General features: G+C 46.9%; 10 non-coding genes across 10 annotated transcripts; all 10 read right to left on the bottom strand.

The window, feature by feature from the left end:
• Window positions 1-595: 595 nt before the first annotated feature.
• On the bottom strand, window positions 596-786 carry LOC141232383 (U2 spliceosomal RNA). Its single transcript, XR_012298636.1, has one exon. It is a non-coding gene; the product is annotated as a U2 spliceosomal RNA (small nuclear RNA).
• A 1,121-nt stretch (window positions 787-1,907) lies between these two features.
• Window positions 1,908-2,098, bottom strand: LOC141233069 (U2 spliceosomal RNA). The gene has a single exon (XR_012299234.1). It is a non-coding gene; the product is annotated as a U2 spliceosomal RNA (small nuclear RNA).
• A 1,121-nt stretch (window positions 2,099-3,219) lies between these two features.
• Window positions 3,220-3,410, bottom strand: LOC141233007 (U2 spliceosomal RNA). The gene has a single exon (XR_012299175.1). It is a non-coding gene; the product is annotated as a U2 spliceosomal RNA (small nuclear RNA).
• A 1,122-nt stretch (window positions 3,411-4,532) lies between these two features.
• Window positions 4,533-4,723, bottom strand: LOC141232454 (U2 spliceosomal RNA). Its single transcript, XR_012298705.1, has one exon. It is a non-coding gene; the product is annotated as a U2 spliceosomal RNA (small nuclear RNA).
• Window positions 4,724-5,843: 1,120 nt separating this feature from the next.
• LOC141233006 (U2 spliceosomal RNA) lies at window positions 5,844-6,034 on the bottom strand. Its single transcript, XR_012299174.1, has one exon. It is a non-coding gene; the product is annotated as a U2 spliceosomal RNA (small nuclear RNA).
• Window positions 6,035-7,153: 1,119 nt separating this feature from the next.
• Window positions 7,154-7,344, bottom strand: LOC141232459 (U2 spliceosomal RNA). The gene has a single exon (XR_012298710.1). It is a non-coding gene; the product is annotated as a U2 spliceosomal RNA (small nuclear RNA).
• Window positions 7,345-8,464: 1,120 nt separating this feature from the next.
• Window positions 8,465-8,655, bottom strand: LOC141233004 (U2 spliceosomal RNA). The gene has a single exon (XR_012299173.1). It is a non-coding gene; the product is annotated as a U2 spliceosomal RNA (small nuclear RNA).
• Window positions 8,656-9,775: 1,120 nt separating this feature from the next.
• Window positions 9,776-9,966, bottom strand: LOC141232457 (U2 spliceosomal RNA). Its single transcript, XR_012298708.1, has one exon. It is a non-coding gene; the product is annotated as a U2 spliceosomal RNA (small nuclear RNA).
• Window positions 9,967-11,085: 1,119 nt separating this feature from the next.
• On the bottom strand, window positions 11,086-11,276 carry LOC141233003 (U2 spliceosomal RNA). The gene has a single exon (XR_012299172.1). It is a non-coding gene; the product is annotated as a U2 spliceosomal RNA (small nuclear RNA).
• A 2,318-nt stretch (window positions 11,277-13,594) lies between these two features.
• On the bottom strand, window positions 13,595-13,785 carry LOC141233002 (U2 spliceosomal RNA). The gene has a single exon (XR_012299171.1). It is a non-coding gene; the product is annotated as a U2 spliceosomal RNA (small nuclear RNA).
• Between the last annotated feature and the right edge of the window lie 1,735 nt (window positions 13,786-15,520).

The following is a 15,520-nucleotide window of genomic DNA, read 5'->3' as shown; positions in this document are numbered from 1 at the left end:
ATGCCACAGACTAATCAACCAAACTTTTTGGGTTGGTTTCTCTTTTATAGTCTGCAGGCATTAAATGAAAGAAGTCAGTGTTCCAGCAGAGGGAGACAACGTTTCAGAAAAGGCATTGTAGCAAACCAAAAAAGAAATTTTAAGCGCAGCAGAGTAACCAGCTCACATACCTGTTAGCTCAGGTGAGTTTAAAAGGCTGCTGTTGATAACAAGGGCATTTGCTAAATAGATGGTGTGTGTGCAACAATATACTGAAAGGTCAATTATATTGTGCAGCTTATCTCACCACCTGTAGTTATTTAGGTGAAAGCTCCAAAATGCTTGCCTAATATGTCTGTTTATCCAAAAGGAAGTATAGAGGGAGAGCTAGATAGATAGCATTGCATTACATTACATTACATGGCAATGCAATGCACAGTTGCTGAAGTTGAACCAAAATGAGCTTGTCATCTGGCTTCTGCAACTTTTAACATGAAAAATCCAATGAGGAGAAGAAAAGCAAAGCCAAAGAGTCCATCCCAAAATCCGACAAACAAGCAAAATGAACAAAAAGCATTGAATTCAATTCTTTCTGATTTTAGAAACTGCATTAAAGAAGGGGTGCACAGGTCCTGGAGATACTGCAATACCAGGTCAATGCGTGGAGTGGACAGAGCAAGCTCTTTTTCCATCTCCCTGTTCTAAAAATCCATTTAATATATGGTCCCCAGATAGGGGACGTATCAGATATTAAACTGATAAGAACAGATACTACACTTGATCTTAGCCAAAAGGCCGAGAAGCGATAACCAGAATTGGTTTCCGACTACGGTGCCACCCAAGGATTCTGAAAAGTCCATTTGTGGAGATGGCCACCTGGACTCCCGTTAAGAAGACATGCTGTCAACCTCTAGATCCCTCACATGCCTGCACTTTTCGGCTTGCTGCTGCTGCAATCCACGCGTTTTAGATCTGCATAACTCCACCTCTTTTAGCACAGTACCCTCAACCCCCGGCTGTTCCCACCCGCCTCAACACCGTTGGAAGGGAGGAGAACCAATTAAGGCGGGGGGGGGGGTGGAACGAGCAGCTGTCTACCCTTAGCAGGAGGGTTGCTGATTAATTACCTCTCCTGCTGCTGCTGCTGCTGGCTGTCCAGCAGCAGACTGAAGGTGGCTGCTGCTGAGCGCAGGTATATAAAGGCTCAGAGCCTATTATGACACGCGCAGCCAGCGTTCCATTGCCACATTCCGTCTACTGCAGGCGGGATACCTGGACGGCTGAATGTCGCTGAGAAGCTCACAGAGACCGCCATAAGCAACAGTTTAAAAGAATGCCACAGACTAATCAACCAAACTTTTTGGGTTGGTTTCTCTTTTATAGTCTGCAGGCATTAAATGAAAGAAGTCAGTGTTCCAGCAGAGGGAGACAACGTTTCAGAAAAGGCATTGTAGCAAACCAAAAAAGAAATTTTAAGCGCAGCAGAGTAACCAGCTCACATACCTGTTAGCTCAGGTGAGTTTAAAAGGCTGCTGTTGATAACAAGGGCATTTGCTAAATAGATGGTGTGTGTGCAACAATATACTGAAAGGTCAATTATATTGTGCAGCTTATCTCACCACCTGTAGTTATTTAGGTGAAAGCTCCAAAATGCTTGCCTAATATGTCTGTTTATCCAAAAGGAAGTATAGAGGGAGAGCTAGATAGATAGCATTGCATTACATTACATTACATGGCAATGCAATGCACAGTTGCTGAAGTTGAACCAAAATGAGCTTGTCATCTGGCTTCTGCAACTTTTAACATGAAAAATCCAATGAGGAGAAGAAAAGCAAAGCCAAAGAGTCCATCCCAAAATCCGACAAACAAGCAAAATGAACAAAAAGCATTGAATTCAATTCTTTCTGATTTTAGAAACTGCATTAAAGAAGGGGTGCACCGGTCCTGGAGATACTGCAATACCAGGTCAATGCATGGAGTGGACAGAGCAAGCTCTTTTTCCATCTCCCTGTTCTAAAAATCCATTTAATATATGGTCCCCAGATAGGGGACGTATCAGATATTAAACTGATAAGAACAGATACTACACTTGATCTTAGCCAAAAGGCCGAGAAGCGATAACCAGAATTGGTTTCCGACTACGGTGCCACCCAAGGATTCTGAAAAGTCCATTTGTGGAGATGGCCACCTGGACTCCCGTTAAGAAGACATGCTGTCAACCTCTAGATCCCTCACATGCCTGCACTTTTCGGCTTGCTGCTGCTGCAATCCACGCGTTTTAGATCTGCATAACTCCACCTCTTTTAGCACAGTACCCTCAACCCCCGGCTGTTCCCACCCGCCTCAACACCGTTGGAAGGGAGGAGAACCAATTAAGGCGGGGGGGGGGGTGGAACGAGCAGCTGTCTACCCTTAGCAGGAGGGTTGCTGATTAATTACCTCTCCTGCTGCTGCTGCTGCTGGCTGTCCAGCAGCAGACTGAAGGTGGCTGCTGCTGTGCGCAGGTATATAAAGGCTCAGAGCCTATTATGACACGCGCAGCCAGCGTTCCAGTGCCACATTCCGTCTACTGCAGGCGGGATACCTGGATGGCTGAATGTCACTGAGAAGCTCACAGAGACCGCCATAAGCAACAGTTTAAAAGAATGCCACAGACTAATCAACCAAACTTTTTGGGTTGGTTTCTCTTTTATAGTCTGCAGGCATTAAATGAAAGAAGTCAGTGTTCCAGCAGAGGGAGACAACGTTTCAGAAAAGGCATTGTAGCAAACCAAAAAAGAAATTTTAAGCGCAGCAGAGTAACCAGCTCACATACCTGTTAGCTCAGGTGAGTTTAAAAGGCTGCTGTTGATAACAAGGGCATTTGCTAAATAGATGGTGTGTGTGCAACAATATACTGAAAGGTCAATTATATTGTGCAGCTTATCTCACCACCTGTAGTTATTTAGGTGAAAGCTCCAAAATGCTTGCCTAATATGTCTGTTTATCCAAAAGGAAGTATAGAGGGAGAGCTAGATAGATAGCATTGCATTACATTACATTACATGGCAATGCAATGCACAGTTGCTGAAGTTGAACCAAAATGAGCTTGTCATCTGGCTTCTGCAACTTTTAACATGAAAAATCCAATGAGGAGAAGAAAAGCAAAGCCAAAGAGTCCATCCCAAAATCCGACAAACAAGCAAAATGAACAAAAAGCATTGAATTCAATTCTTTCTGATTTTAGAAACTGCATTAAAGAAGGGGTGCACCGGTCCTGGAGATACTGCAATACCAGGTCAATGCGTGGAGTGGACAGAGCAAGCTCTTTTTCCATCTCCCTGTTCTAAAAATCCATTTAATATATGGTCCCCAGATAGGGGACGTATCAGATATTAAACTGATAAGAACAGATACTACACTTGATCTTAGCCAAAAGGCCGAGAAGCGATAACCAGAATTGGTTTCCGACTACGGTGCCACCCAAGGATTCTGAAAAGTCCATTTGTGGAGATGGCCACCTGGACTCCCGTTAAGAAGACATGCTGTCAACCTCTAGATCCCTCACATGCCTGCACTTTTCGGCTTGCTGCTGCTGCAATCCACGCGTTTTAGATCTGCATAACTCCACCTCTTTTAGCACAGTACCCACAACCCCCGGCTGTTCCCACCCGCCTCAACACCGTTGGAAGGGAGGAGAACCAATTAAGGCGGGGGGGGGGGGTGGAACGAGCAGCTGTCTACCCTTAGCAGGAGGGTTGCTGATTAATTACCTCTCCTGCTGCTGCTGCTGCTGGCTGTCCAGCAGCAGACTGAAGGTGGCTGCTGCTGTGCGCAGGTATATAAAGGCTCAGAGCCTATTATGACATGCGCAGCCAGCGTTCCATTGCCACATTCCGTCTACTGCAGGCGGGATACCTGGATGGCTGAATGTCACTGAGAAGCTCACAGAGACCGCCATAAGCAACAGTTTAAAAGAATGCCACAGACTAATCAACCAAACTTTTTGGGTTGGTTTCTCTTTTATAGTCTGCAGGCATTAAATGAAAGAAGTCAGTGTTCCAGCAGAGGGAGACAACGTTTCAGAAAAGGCATTGTAGCAAACCAAAAAAGAAATTTTAAGCGCAGCAGAGTAACCAGCTCACATACCTGTTAGCTCAGGTGAGTTTAAAAGGCTGCTGTTGATAACAAGGGCATTTGCTAAATAGATGGTGTGTGTGCAACAATATACTGAAAGGTCAATTATATTGTGCAGCTTATCTCACCACCTGTAGTTATTTAGGTGAAAGCTCCAAAATGCTTGCCTAATATGTCTGTTTATCCAAAAGGAAGTATAGAGGGAGAGCTAGATAGATAGCATTGCATTACATTACATTACATGGCAATGCAATGCACAGTTGCTGAAGTTGAACCAAAATGAGCTTGTCATCTGGCTTCTGCAACTTTTAACATGAAAAATCCAATGAGGAGAAGAAAAGCAAAGCCAAAGAGTCCATCCCAAAATCCGACAAACAAGCAAAATGAACAAAAAGCATTGAATTCAATTCTTTCTGATTTTAGAAACTGCATTAAAGAAGGGGTGCACCGGTCCTGGAGATACTGCAATACCAGGTCAATGCGTGGAGTGGACAGAGCAAGCTCTTTTTCCATCTCCCTGTTCTAAAAATCCATTTAATATATGGTCCCCAGATAGGGGACGTATCAGATATTAAACTGATAAGAACAGATACTACACTTGATCTTAGACAAAAGGCCGAGAAGCGATAACCAGAATTGGTTTCCGACTACGGTGCCACCCAAGGATTCTGAAAAGTCCATTTGTGGAGATGGCCACCTGGACTCCCGTTAAGAAGACATGCTGTCAATTTCTAGATCCCTCACATGCCTGCACTTTTCGGCTTGCTGCTGCTGCAATCCACGCGTTTTAGATCTGCATAACTCCACCTCTTTTAGCACAGTACCCTCAACCCCCGGCTGTTCCCACCCGCCTCAACACCGTTGGAAGGGAGGAGAACCAATTAAGGCGGGGGGGGGGTGGAACGAGCAGCTGTCTACCCTTAGCAGGAGGGTTGCTGATTAATTACCTCTCCTGCTGCTGCTGCTGCTGGCTGTCCAGCAGCAGACTGAAGGTGGCTGCTGCTGTGCGCAGGTATATAAAGGCTCAGAGCCTATTATGACACGCGCAGCCAGCGTTCCATTGCCACATTCCGTCTACTGCAGGCGGGATACCTGGATGGCTGAATGTCACTGAGAAGCTCACAGAGACCGCCATAAGCAACAGTTTAAAAGAATGCCACAGACTAATCAACCAAACTTTTTGGGTTGGTTTCTCTTTTATAGTCTGCAGGCATTAAATGAAAGAAGTCAGTGTTCCAGCAGAGGGAGACAACGTTTCAGAAAAGGCATTGTAGCAAACCAAAAAAGAAATTTTAAGCGCAGCAGAGTAACCAGCTCACATACCTGTTAGCTCAGGTGAGTTTAAAAGGCTGCTGTTGATAACAAGGGCATTTGCTAAATAGATGGTGTGTGTGCAACAATATACTGAAAGGTCAATTATATTGTGCAGCTTATCTCACCACCTGTAGTTATTTAGGTGAAAGCTCCAAAATGCTTGCCTAATATGTCTGTTTATCCAAAAGGAAGTATAGAGGGAGAGCTAGATAGATAGCATTGCATTACATTACATTACATGGCAATGCAATGCACAGTTGCTGAAGTTGAACCAAAATGAGCTTGTCATCTGGCTTCTGCAACTTTTAACATGAAAAATCCAATGAGGAGAAGAAAAGCAAAGCCAAAGAGACCATCCCAAAATCCGACAAACAAGCAAAATGAACAAAAAGCATTGAATTCAATTCTTTCTGATTTTAGAAACTGCATTAAAGAAGGGGTGCACCGGTCCTGGAGATACTGCAATACCAGGTCAATGCGTGGAGTGGACAGAGCAAGCTCTTTTTCCATCTCCCTGTTCTAAAAATCCATTTAATATATGGTCCCCAGATAGGGGACGTATCAGATATTAAACTGATAAGAACAGATACTACACTTGATCTTAGCCAAAAGGCCGAGAAGCGATAACCAGAATTGGTTTCCGACTACGGTGCCACCCAAGGATTCTGAAAAGTCCATTTGTGGAGATGGCCACCTGGACTCCCGTTAAGAAGACATGCTGTCAACCTCTAGATCCCTCACATGCCTGCACTTTTCGGCTTGCTGCTGCTGCAATCCACGCGTTTTAGATCTGCATAACTCCACCTCTTTTAGCACAGTACCCTCAACCCCCGGCTGTTCCCACCCGCCTCAACACCGTTGGAAGGAAGGAGAACCAATTAAGGCGGGGGGGGGTGGAACGAGCAGCTGTCTACCCTTAGCAGGAGGGTTGCTGATTAATTACCTCTCCTGCTGCTGCTGCTGCTGGCTGTCCAGCAGCAGACTGAAGGTGGCTGCTGCTGTGCGCAGGTATATAAAGGCTCAGAGCCTATTATGACACGCGCAGCCAGCGTTCCATTGCCACATTCCGTCTACTGCAGGCGGGATACCTGGATGGCTGAATGTCACTGAGAAGCTCACAGAGACCGCCATAAGCAACAGTTTAAAAGAATGCCACAGACTAATCAACCAAACTTTTTGGGTTGGTTTCTCTTTTATAGTCTGCATGCATTAAATGAAAGAAGTCAGTGTTCCAGCAGAGGGAGACAACGTTTCAGAAAAGGCATTGTAGCAAACCAAAAAAGAAATTTTAAGCGCAGCAGAGTAACCAGCGCACATACCTGTTAGCTCAGGTGAGTTTAAAAGGCTGCTGTTGATAACAAGGGCATTTGCTAAATAGATGGTGTGTGTGCAACAATATACTGAAAGGTCAATTATATTGTGCAGCTTATCTCACCACCTGTAGTTATTTAGGTGAAAGCTCCAAAATGCTTGCCTAATATGTCTGTTTATCCAAAAGGAAGTATAGAGGGAGAGCTAGATAGATAGCATTGCATTACATTACATTACATGGCAATGCAATGCACAGTTGCTGAAGTTGAACCAAAATGAGCTTGTCATCTGGCTTCTGCAACTTTTAACATGAAAAATCCAATGAGGAGAAGAAAAGCAAAGCCAAAGAGTCCATCCCAAAATCCGACAAACAAGCAAAATGAACAAAAAGCATTGAATTCAATTCTTTCTGATTTTAGAAACTGCATTAAAGAAGGGGTGCACCGGTTCTGGAGATACTGCAATACCAGGTCAATGCGTGGAGTGGACAGAGCAAGCTCTTTTTCCATCTCCCTGTTCTAAAAATCCATTTAATATATGGTCCCCAGATAGGGGACGTATCAGATATTAAACTGATAAGAACAGATACTACACTTGATCTTAGCCAAAATGCCGAGAAGCGATAACCAGAATTGGTTTCCGACTACGGTGCCACCCAAGGATTCTGAAAAGTCCATTTGTGGAGATGGCCACCTGGACTCCCGTTAAGAAGACATGCTGTCAACCTCTAGATCCCTCACATGCCTGCACTTTTCGGCTTGCTGCTGCTGCAATCCACGCGTTTTAGATCTGCATAACTCCACCTCTTTTAGCACAGTACCCTCAACCCCCGGCTGTTCCCACCCGCCTCAACACCGTTGGAAGGGAGGAGAACCAATTAAGGCGGGGGGGGGGTGGAACGAGCAGCTGTCTACCCTTAGCAGGAGGGTTGCTGATTAATTACCTCTCCTGCTGCTGCTGCTGCTGGCTGTCCAGCAGCAGACTGAAGGTGGCTGCTGCTGTGCGCAGGTATATAAAGGCTCAGAGCCTATTATGACACGCGCAGCCAGCGTTCCATTGCCACATTCCGTCTACTGCAGGCGGGATACCTGGATGGCTGAATGTCACTGAGAAGCTCACAGAGACCGCCATAAGCAACAGTTTAAAAGAATGCCACAGACTAATCAACCAAACTTTTTGGGTTGGTTTCTCTTTTATAGTCTGCAGGCATTAAATGAAAGAAGTCAGTGTTCCAGCAGAGGGAGACAACGTTTCAGAAAAGGCATTGTAGCAAACCAAAAAAGAAATTTTAAGCGCAGCAGAGTAACCAGCTCACATACCTGTTAGCTCAGGTGAGTTTAAAAGGCTGCTGTTGATAACAAGGGCATTTGCTAAATAGATGGTGTGTGTGCAACAATATACTGAAAGGTCAATTATATTGTGCAGCTTATCTCACCACCTGTAGTTATTTAGGTGAAAGCTCCAAAATGCTTGCCTAATATGTCTGTTTATCCAAAAGGAAGTATAGAGGGAGAGCTAGATAGATAGCATTGCATTACATTACATTACATGGCAATGCAATGCACAGTTGCTGAAGTTGAACCAAAATGAGCTTGTCATCTGGCTTCTGCAACTTTTAACATGAAAAATCCAATGAGGAGAAGAAAAGCAAAGCCAAAGAGTCCATCCCAAAATCCGACAAACAAGCAAAATGAACAAAAAGCATTGAATTCAATTCTTTCTGATTTTAGAAACTGCATTAAAGAAGGGGTGCACCGGTCCTGGAGATACTGCAATACCAGGTCAATGCGTGGAGTGGACAGAGCAAGCTCTTTTTCCATCTCCCTGTTCTAAAAATCCATTTAATATATGGTCCCCAGATAGGGGACGTATCAGATATTAAACTGATAAGAACAGATACTACACTTGATCTTAGCCAAAAGGCCGAGAAGCGATAACCAGAATTGGTTTCCGACTACGGTGCCACCCAAGGATTCTGAAAAGTCCATTTGTGGAGATGGCCACCTGGACTCCCGTTAAGAAGACATGCTGTCAACCTCTAGATCCCTCACATGCCTGCACTTTTCGGCTTGCTGCTGCTGCAATCCACGCGTTTTAGATCTGCATAACTCCACCTCTTTTAGCACAGTACCCTCAACCCCCGGCTGTTCCCACCCGCCTCAACACCGTTGGAAGGGAGGAGAACCAATTAAGGCGGGGGGGGGGTGGAACGAGCAGCTGTCTACCCTTAGCAGGAGGGTTGCTGATTAATTACCTCTCCTGCTGCTGCTGCTGCTGGCTGTCCAGCAGCAGACTGAAGGTGGCTGCTGCTGTGCGCAGGTATATAAAGGCTCAGAGCCTATTATGACACGCGCAGCCAGCGTTCCATTGCCACATTCCGTCTACTGCAGGCGGGATACCTGGATGGCTGAATGTCACTGAGAAGCTCACAGAGACCGCCATAAGCAACAGTTTAAAAGAATGCCACAGACTAATCAACCAAACTTTTTGGGTTGGTTTCTCTTTTATAGTCTGCAGGCATTAAATGAAAGAAGTCAGTGTTCCAGCAGAGGGAGACAACGTTTCAGAAAAGGCATTGTAGCAAACCAAAAAAGAAATTTTAAGCGCAGCAGAGTAACCAGCTCACATACCTGTTAGCTCAGGTGAGTTTAAAAGGCTGCTGTTGATAACAAGGGCATTTGCTAAATAGATGGTGTGTGTGCAACAATATACTGAAAGGTCAATTATATTGTGCAGCTTATCTCACCACCTGTAGTTATTTAGGTGAAAGCTCCAAAATGCTTGCCTAATATGTCTGTTTATCCAAAAGGAAGTATAGAGGGAGAGCTAGATAGATAGCATTGCATTACATTACATTACATGGCAATGCAATGCACAGTTGCTGAAGTTGAACCAAAATGAGCTTGTCATCTGGCTTCTGCAACTTTTAACATGAAAAATCCAATGAGGAGAAGAAAAGCAAAGCCAAAGAGTCCATCCCAAAATCCGACAAACAAGCAAAATGAACAAAAAGCATTGAATTCAATTCTTTCTGATTTTAGAAACTGCATTAAAGAAGGGGTGCACCGGTCCTGGAGATACTGCAATACCAGGTCAATGCGTGGAGTGGACAGAGCAAGCTCTTTTTCCATCTCCCTGTTCTAAAAATCCATTTAATATATGGTCCCCAGATAGGGGACGTATCAGATATTAAACTGATGAGAACAGATACTATACTTGATCTTAGCCAAAAGGCCGAGAAGCGATAACCAGAATTGGTTTCCGACTACGGTGCCACCCAAGGATTCTGAAAAGTCCATTTGTGGAGATGGCCACCTGGACTCCCGTTAAGAAGACATGCTGTCAACCTCTAGATCCCTCACATGCCTGCACTTTTCGGCTTGCTGCTGCTGCAATCCACGCGTTTTAGATCTGCATAACTCCACCTCTTTTAGCACAGTACCCTCAACCCCCGGCTGTTCCCACCCGCCTCAACACCGTTGGAAGGGAGGAGAACCAATTAAGGCGGGGGGGGGTGGAACGAGCAGCTGTCTACCCTTAGCAGGAGGGTTGCTGATTAATTACCTCTCCTGCTGCTGCTGCTGCTGGCTGTCCAGCAGCAGACTGAAGGTGGCTGCTGCTGTGTGCAGGTATATAAAGGCTCAGAGCCTATTATGACACGCGCAGCCAGCGTTCCATTGCCACATTCCGTCTACTGCAGGCGGGATACCTGGATGGCTGAATGTCACTGAGAAGCTCACAGAGACCGCCATAAGCAACAGTTTAAAAGAATGCCACAGACTAAGCAACCAAACTTTTTGGGTTGGTTTCTCTTTTATAGTCTGCAGGCATTAAATGAAAGAAGTCAGTGTTCCAGCAGAGGGAGACAACGTTTCAGAAAAGGCATTGTAGCAAACCAAAAAAGAAATTTTAAGCGCAGCAGAGTAACCAGCTCACATACCTGTTAGCTCAGGTGAGTTTAAAAGGCTGCTGTTGATAACAAGGGCATTTGCTAAATAGATGGTGTGTGTGCAACAATATACTGAAAGGTCAATTATATTGTGCAGCTTATCTCACCACCTGTAGTTATTTAGGTGAAAGCTCCAAAATGCTTGCCTAATATGTCTGTTTATCCAAAAGGAAGTATAGAGGGAGAGCTAGATAGATAGCATTGCATTACATTACATTACATGGCAATGCAATGCACAGTTGCTGAAGTTGAACCAAAATGAGCTTGTCATCTGGCTTCTGCAACTTTTAACATGAAAAATCCAATGAGGAGAAGAAAAGCAAAGCCAAAGAGTCCATCCCAAAATCCGACAAACAAGCAAAATGAACAAAAAGCATTGAATTCAATTCTTTCTGATTTTAGAAACTGCATTAAAGAAGGGGTGCACCGGTCCTGGAGATACTGCAATACCAGGTCAATGCGTGGAGTGGACAGAGCAAGCTCTTTTTCCATCTCCCTGTTCTAAAAATCCATTTAATATATGGTCCCCAGATAGGGGACGTATCAGATATTAAACTGATAAGAACAGATACTACACTTGATCTTAGCCAAAAGGCCGAGAAGCGATAACCAGAATTGGTTTCCGACTACGGTGCCACCCAAGGATTCTGAAAAGTCCATTTGTGGAGATGGCCACCTGGACTCCCGTTAAGAAGACATGCTGTCAACCTCTAGATCCCTCACATGCCTGCACTTTTCGGCTTGCTGCTGCTGCAATCCACGCGTTTTAGATCTGCATAACTCCACCTCTTTTAGCACAGTACCCTCAACCCCCGGCTGTTCCCACCCGCCTCAACACCGTTGGAAGGGAGGAGAACCATTTAAGGCGGGGGGGGGGATGGAACGAGCAGCTGTCTACCCTTAGCAGGAGGGTTGCTGATTAATTACCTCTCCTGCTGCTGCTGCTGCTGGCTGTCCAGCAGCAGACTGAAGGTGGCTGCTGCTGTGCGCAGGTATGTAGCACCCTGAGGATTCGGCTGCTACAGGAGTATTGCACCTCAGCCAGAGGTGTGATATTCCACTCCCGGGTAGGGAAGGAGTGTGGAACTGAGCTCGGTAGGCTGCATGCACTACACACATCCCATTTCCGGAGGGCAGACCAAAGGTACTCCCACTTAGAAATGTGCAGGTACGACCGAGTCTGTCCTTGGCTGGAGTGGGAGGGGGGAGGAACATCCCAAGTAGTGTAGGGGCAGATAGCGGGAGCAGCCTGGGTAAAGTTAGGAGCTCATTGGGTGCTGGTCACCTGAGCTCACACATAGAGGGATATATAAGGTGGGCACCAACTAAGAACAGGGCAGTTGCAGAGAGTAAGTCAGCGAGCAGAGGAGAAGAGAAAGACCCAGAGTGAGAGAGGAGCAAGAGAAGGAAAGACCCAGAGGGGGAAACAGAAAAGAGGACTCCAAGAACCCAAATTAAATCCCCGGGTGAAGAGTCGGCACAGGGTACCGGATCCCAAACTGGTGGGGGCAGAAGCACACCCTAGCCAGAGACCGGAGGCCGTGGGCAGCATCTGCCACGGCCACCCACCACATCCACCCCGAAGGCATACCACGTGGAGGGTCAGGGAACCCAAGGCCAAGGGTCTCCCAACAGAAGGCCCGAGGGAGCTGGACCTAGGTGGATCACTGGTGGGGACGGCCAGAGGAAACGACAGAAGGAGAGCTCAGGGTCACGCTCCGGACTTATTTGGGGGTTGGCTGAATCCAGGACCTGGTGGACGCAGCACGGCTCGGGTGGTCACTTGAAGCTAGAGTGACCGGGAAAATCAGCAGTAAGTAAATACCCTAAACTGCACAACCCGACTCTGTCTCTGATTGCCGTCTACACTGCACCACCACAACCCCCATCCTCTGCACCTGATCCCCCTGAGGCTATACCCCTCCCGTTGGGGGTTATCCTATCAAGCTGCACCAACACCATCAGCCTCAGCGGACCCTGCTGCAGCGGCGGCCACAGTGACCGCAACACAACGGGTGGCGTAGTCGACAATAAAGAACTTAATAACATCTGTAGGACTGCCACATACAACTGAGTTTGACGCCCTGGGCACGGACCGGGTCACAGCCACTCGGAGACTACAACCCCCATCTGATCCGGCTCCGGGTATTCCCCTGAAAGAAAGGAATATGTCCCAGGGGGCGCGTCAGGTATATAAAGGCTCAGAGCCTATTATGACACGCGCAGCCAGCGTTCCATTGCCACATTCCGTCTACTGCAGGCGGGATACCTGGATGGCTGAATGTCACTGAGAAGCTCACAGAGACCGCCATAAGCAACAGTTTAAAAGAATGCCACAGACTAATCAACCAAACTTTTTGGGTTGGTTTCTCTTTTATAGTCTGCAGGCATTAAATGAAAGAAGTCAGTGTTCCAGCAGAGGGAGACAACGTTTCAGAAAAGGCATTGTAGCAAACCAAAAAAGAAATTTTAAGCGCAGCAGAGTAACCAGCTCACATACCTGTTAGCTCAGGTGAGTTTAAAAGGCTGCTGTTGATAACAAGGGCATTTGCTAAATAGATGGTGTGTGTGCAACAATATACTGAAAGGTCAATTATATTGTGCAGCTTATCTCACCACCTGTAGTTATTTAGGTGAAAGCTCCAAAATGCTTGCCTAATATGTCTGTTTATCCAAAAGGAAGTATAGAGGGAGAGCTAGATAGATAGCATTGCATTACATTACATTACATGGCAATGCAATGCACAGTTGCTGAAGTTGAACCAAAATGAGCTTGTCATCTGGCTTCTGCAACTTTTAACATGAAAAATCCAATGAGGAGAAGAAAAGCAAAGCCAAAGAGTCCATCCCAAAATCCGACAAACAAGCAAAATGAACAAAAAGCATTGAATTCAATTCTTTCTGATTTTAGAAACTGCATTAAAGAAGGGGTGCACCGGTCCTGGAGATACTGCAATACCAGGTCAATGCGTGGAGTGGACAGAGCAAGCTCTTTTTCCATCTCCCTGTTCTAAAAATCCATTTAATATATGGTCCCCAGATAGGGGACGTATCAGATATTAAACTGATAAGAACAGATACTACACTTGATCTTAGCCAAAAGGCCGAGAAGCGATAACCAGAATTGGTTTCCGACTACGGTGCCACCCAAGGATTCTGAAAAGTCCATTTGTGGAGATGGCCACCTGGACTCCCGTTAAGAAGACATGCTGTCAACCTCTAGATCCCTCACATGCCTGCACTTTTCGGCTTGCTGCTGCTGCAATCCACGCGTTTTAGATCTGCATAACTCCACCTCTTTTAGCACAGTACCCTCAACCCCCGGCTGTTCCCACCCGCCTCAACACCGTTGGAAGGGAGGAGAACCATTTAAGGCGGGGGGGGGGGATGGAACGAGCAGCTGTCTACCCTTAGCAGGAGGGTTGCTGATTAATTACCTCTCCTGCTGCTGCTGCTGCTGGCTGTCCAGCAGCAGACTGAAGGTGGCTGCTGCTGTGCGCAGGTATGTAGCACCCTGAGGATTCGGCTGCTACAGGAGTATTGCACCTCAGCCAGAGGTGTGATATTCCACTCCCGGGTAGGGAAGGAGTGTGGAACTGAGCTCGGTAGGCTGCATGCACTACACACATCCCATTTCCGGAGGGCAGACCAAAGGTACTCCCACTTAGAAATGTGCAGGTACGACCGAGTCTGTCCTTGGCTGGAGTGGGAGGGGGGAGGAACATCCCAAGTAGTGTAGGGGCAGATAGCGGGAGCAGCCTGGGTAAAGTTAGGAGCTCATTGGGTGCTGGTCACCTGAGCTCACACATAGAGGGATATATAAGGTGGGCACCAACTAAGAACAGGGCAGTTGCAGAGAGTAAGTCAGCGAGCAGAGGAGAAGAGAAAGACCCAGAGTGAGAGAGGAGCAAGAGAAGGAAAGACCCAGAGGGGGAAACAGAAAAGAGGACTCCAAGAACCCAAATTAAATCCCCGGGTGAAGAGTCGGCACAGGGTACCGGATCCCAAACTGGTGGGGGCAGAAGCACACCCTAGCCAGAGACCGGAGGCTGTGGGCAGCATCTGCCACGGCCACCCACCACATCCACCCCGAAGGCATACCACGTGGAGGGTCAGGGAACCCAAGGCCAAGGGTCTCCCAACAGAAGGCCCGAGGGAGCTGGACCTAGGTGGATCACTGGTGGGGACGGCCAGAGGAAACGACAGAAGGAGAGCTCAGGGTCACGCTCCGGACTTATTTGGGGGTTGGCTGAATCCAGGACCTGGTGGACGCAGCACGGCTCGGGTGGTCACTTGAAGCTAGAGTGACCGGGAAAATCAGCAGTAAGTAAATACCCTAAACTGCACAACCCGACTCTGTCTCTGATTGCCGTCTACACTGCACCACCACAACCCCCATCCTCTGCACCTGATCCCCCTGAGGCTATACCCCTCCCGTTGGGGGTTATCCTATCAAGCTGCACCAACACCATCAGCCTCAGCGGACCCTGCTGCAGCGGCGGCCACAGTGACCGCAACACAACGGGTGGCGTAGTCGACAATAAAGAACTTAATAACATCTGTAGGACTGCCACATACAACTGAGTTTGACGCCCTGGGCACGGACCGGGTCACAGCCACTCGGAGACTACAACCCCCATCTGATCCGGCTCCGGGTATTCCCCTGAAAGAAAGGAATATGTCCCAGGGGGCGCGTCAGGTATATAAAGGCTCAGAGCCTATTATGACACGCGCAGCCAGCGTTCCATTGCCACATTCCGTCTACTGCAGGCGGGATACCTGGATGGCTGAATGTCACTGAGAAGCTCACAGAGACCGCCATAAGCAACAGTTTAAAAGAATGCCACAGAC

This window comes from Phyllobates terribilis, unplaced genomic scaffold, assembly GCF_046119375.1.
Source record: "Phyllobates terribilis strain yellow unplaced genomic scaffold, ASM4611937v1 Scaffold_540__1_contigs__length_1147954, whole genome shotgun sequence".
Taxonomy (NCBI): domain Eukaryota; kingdom Metazoa; phylum Chordata; class Amphibia; order Anura; family Dendrobatidae; genus Phyllobates; species Phyllobates terribilis.
Note: the sequence above shows the minus strand (reverse complement) of the source record. Positions and strands in the feature narration are given on the sequence as shown.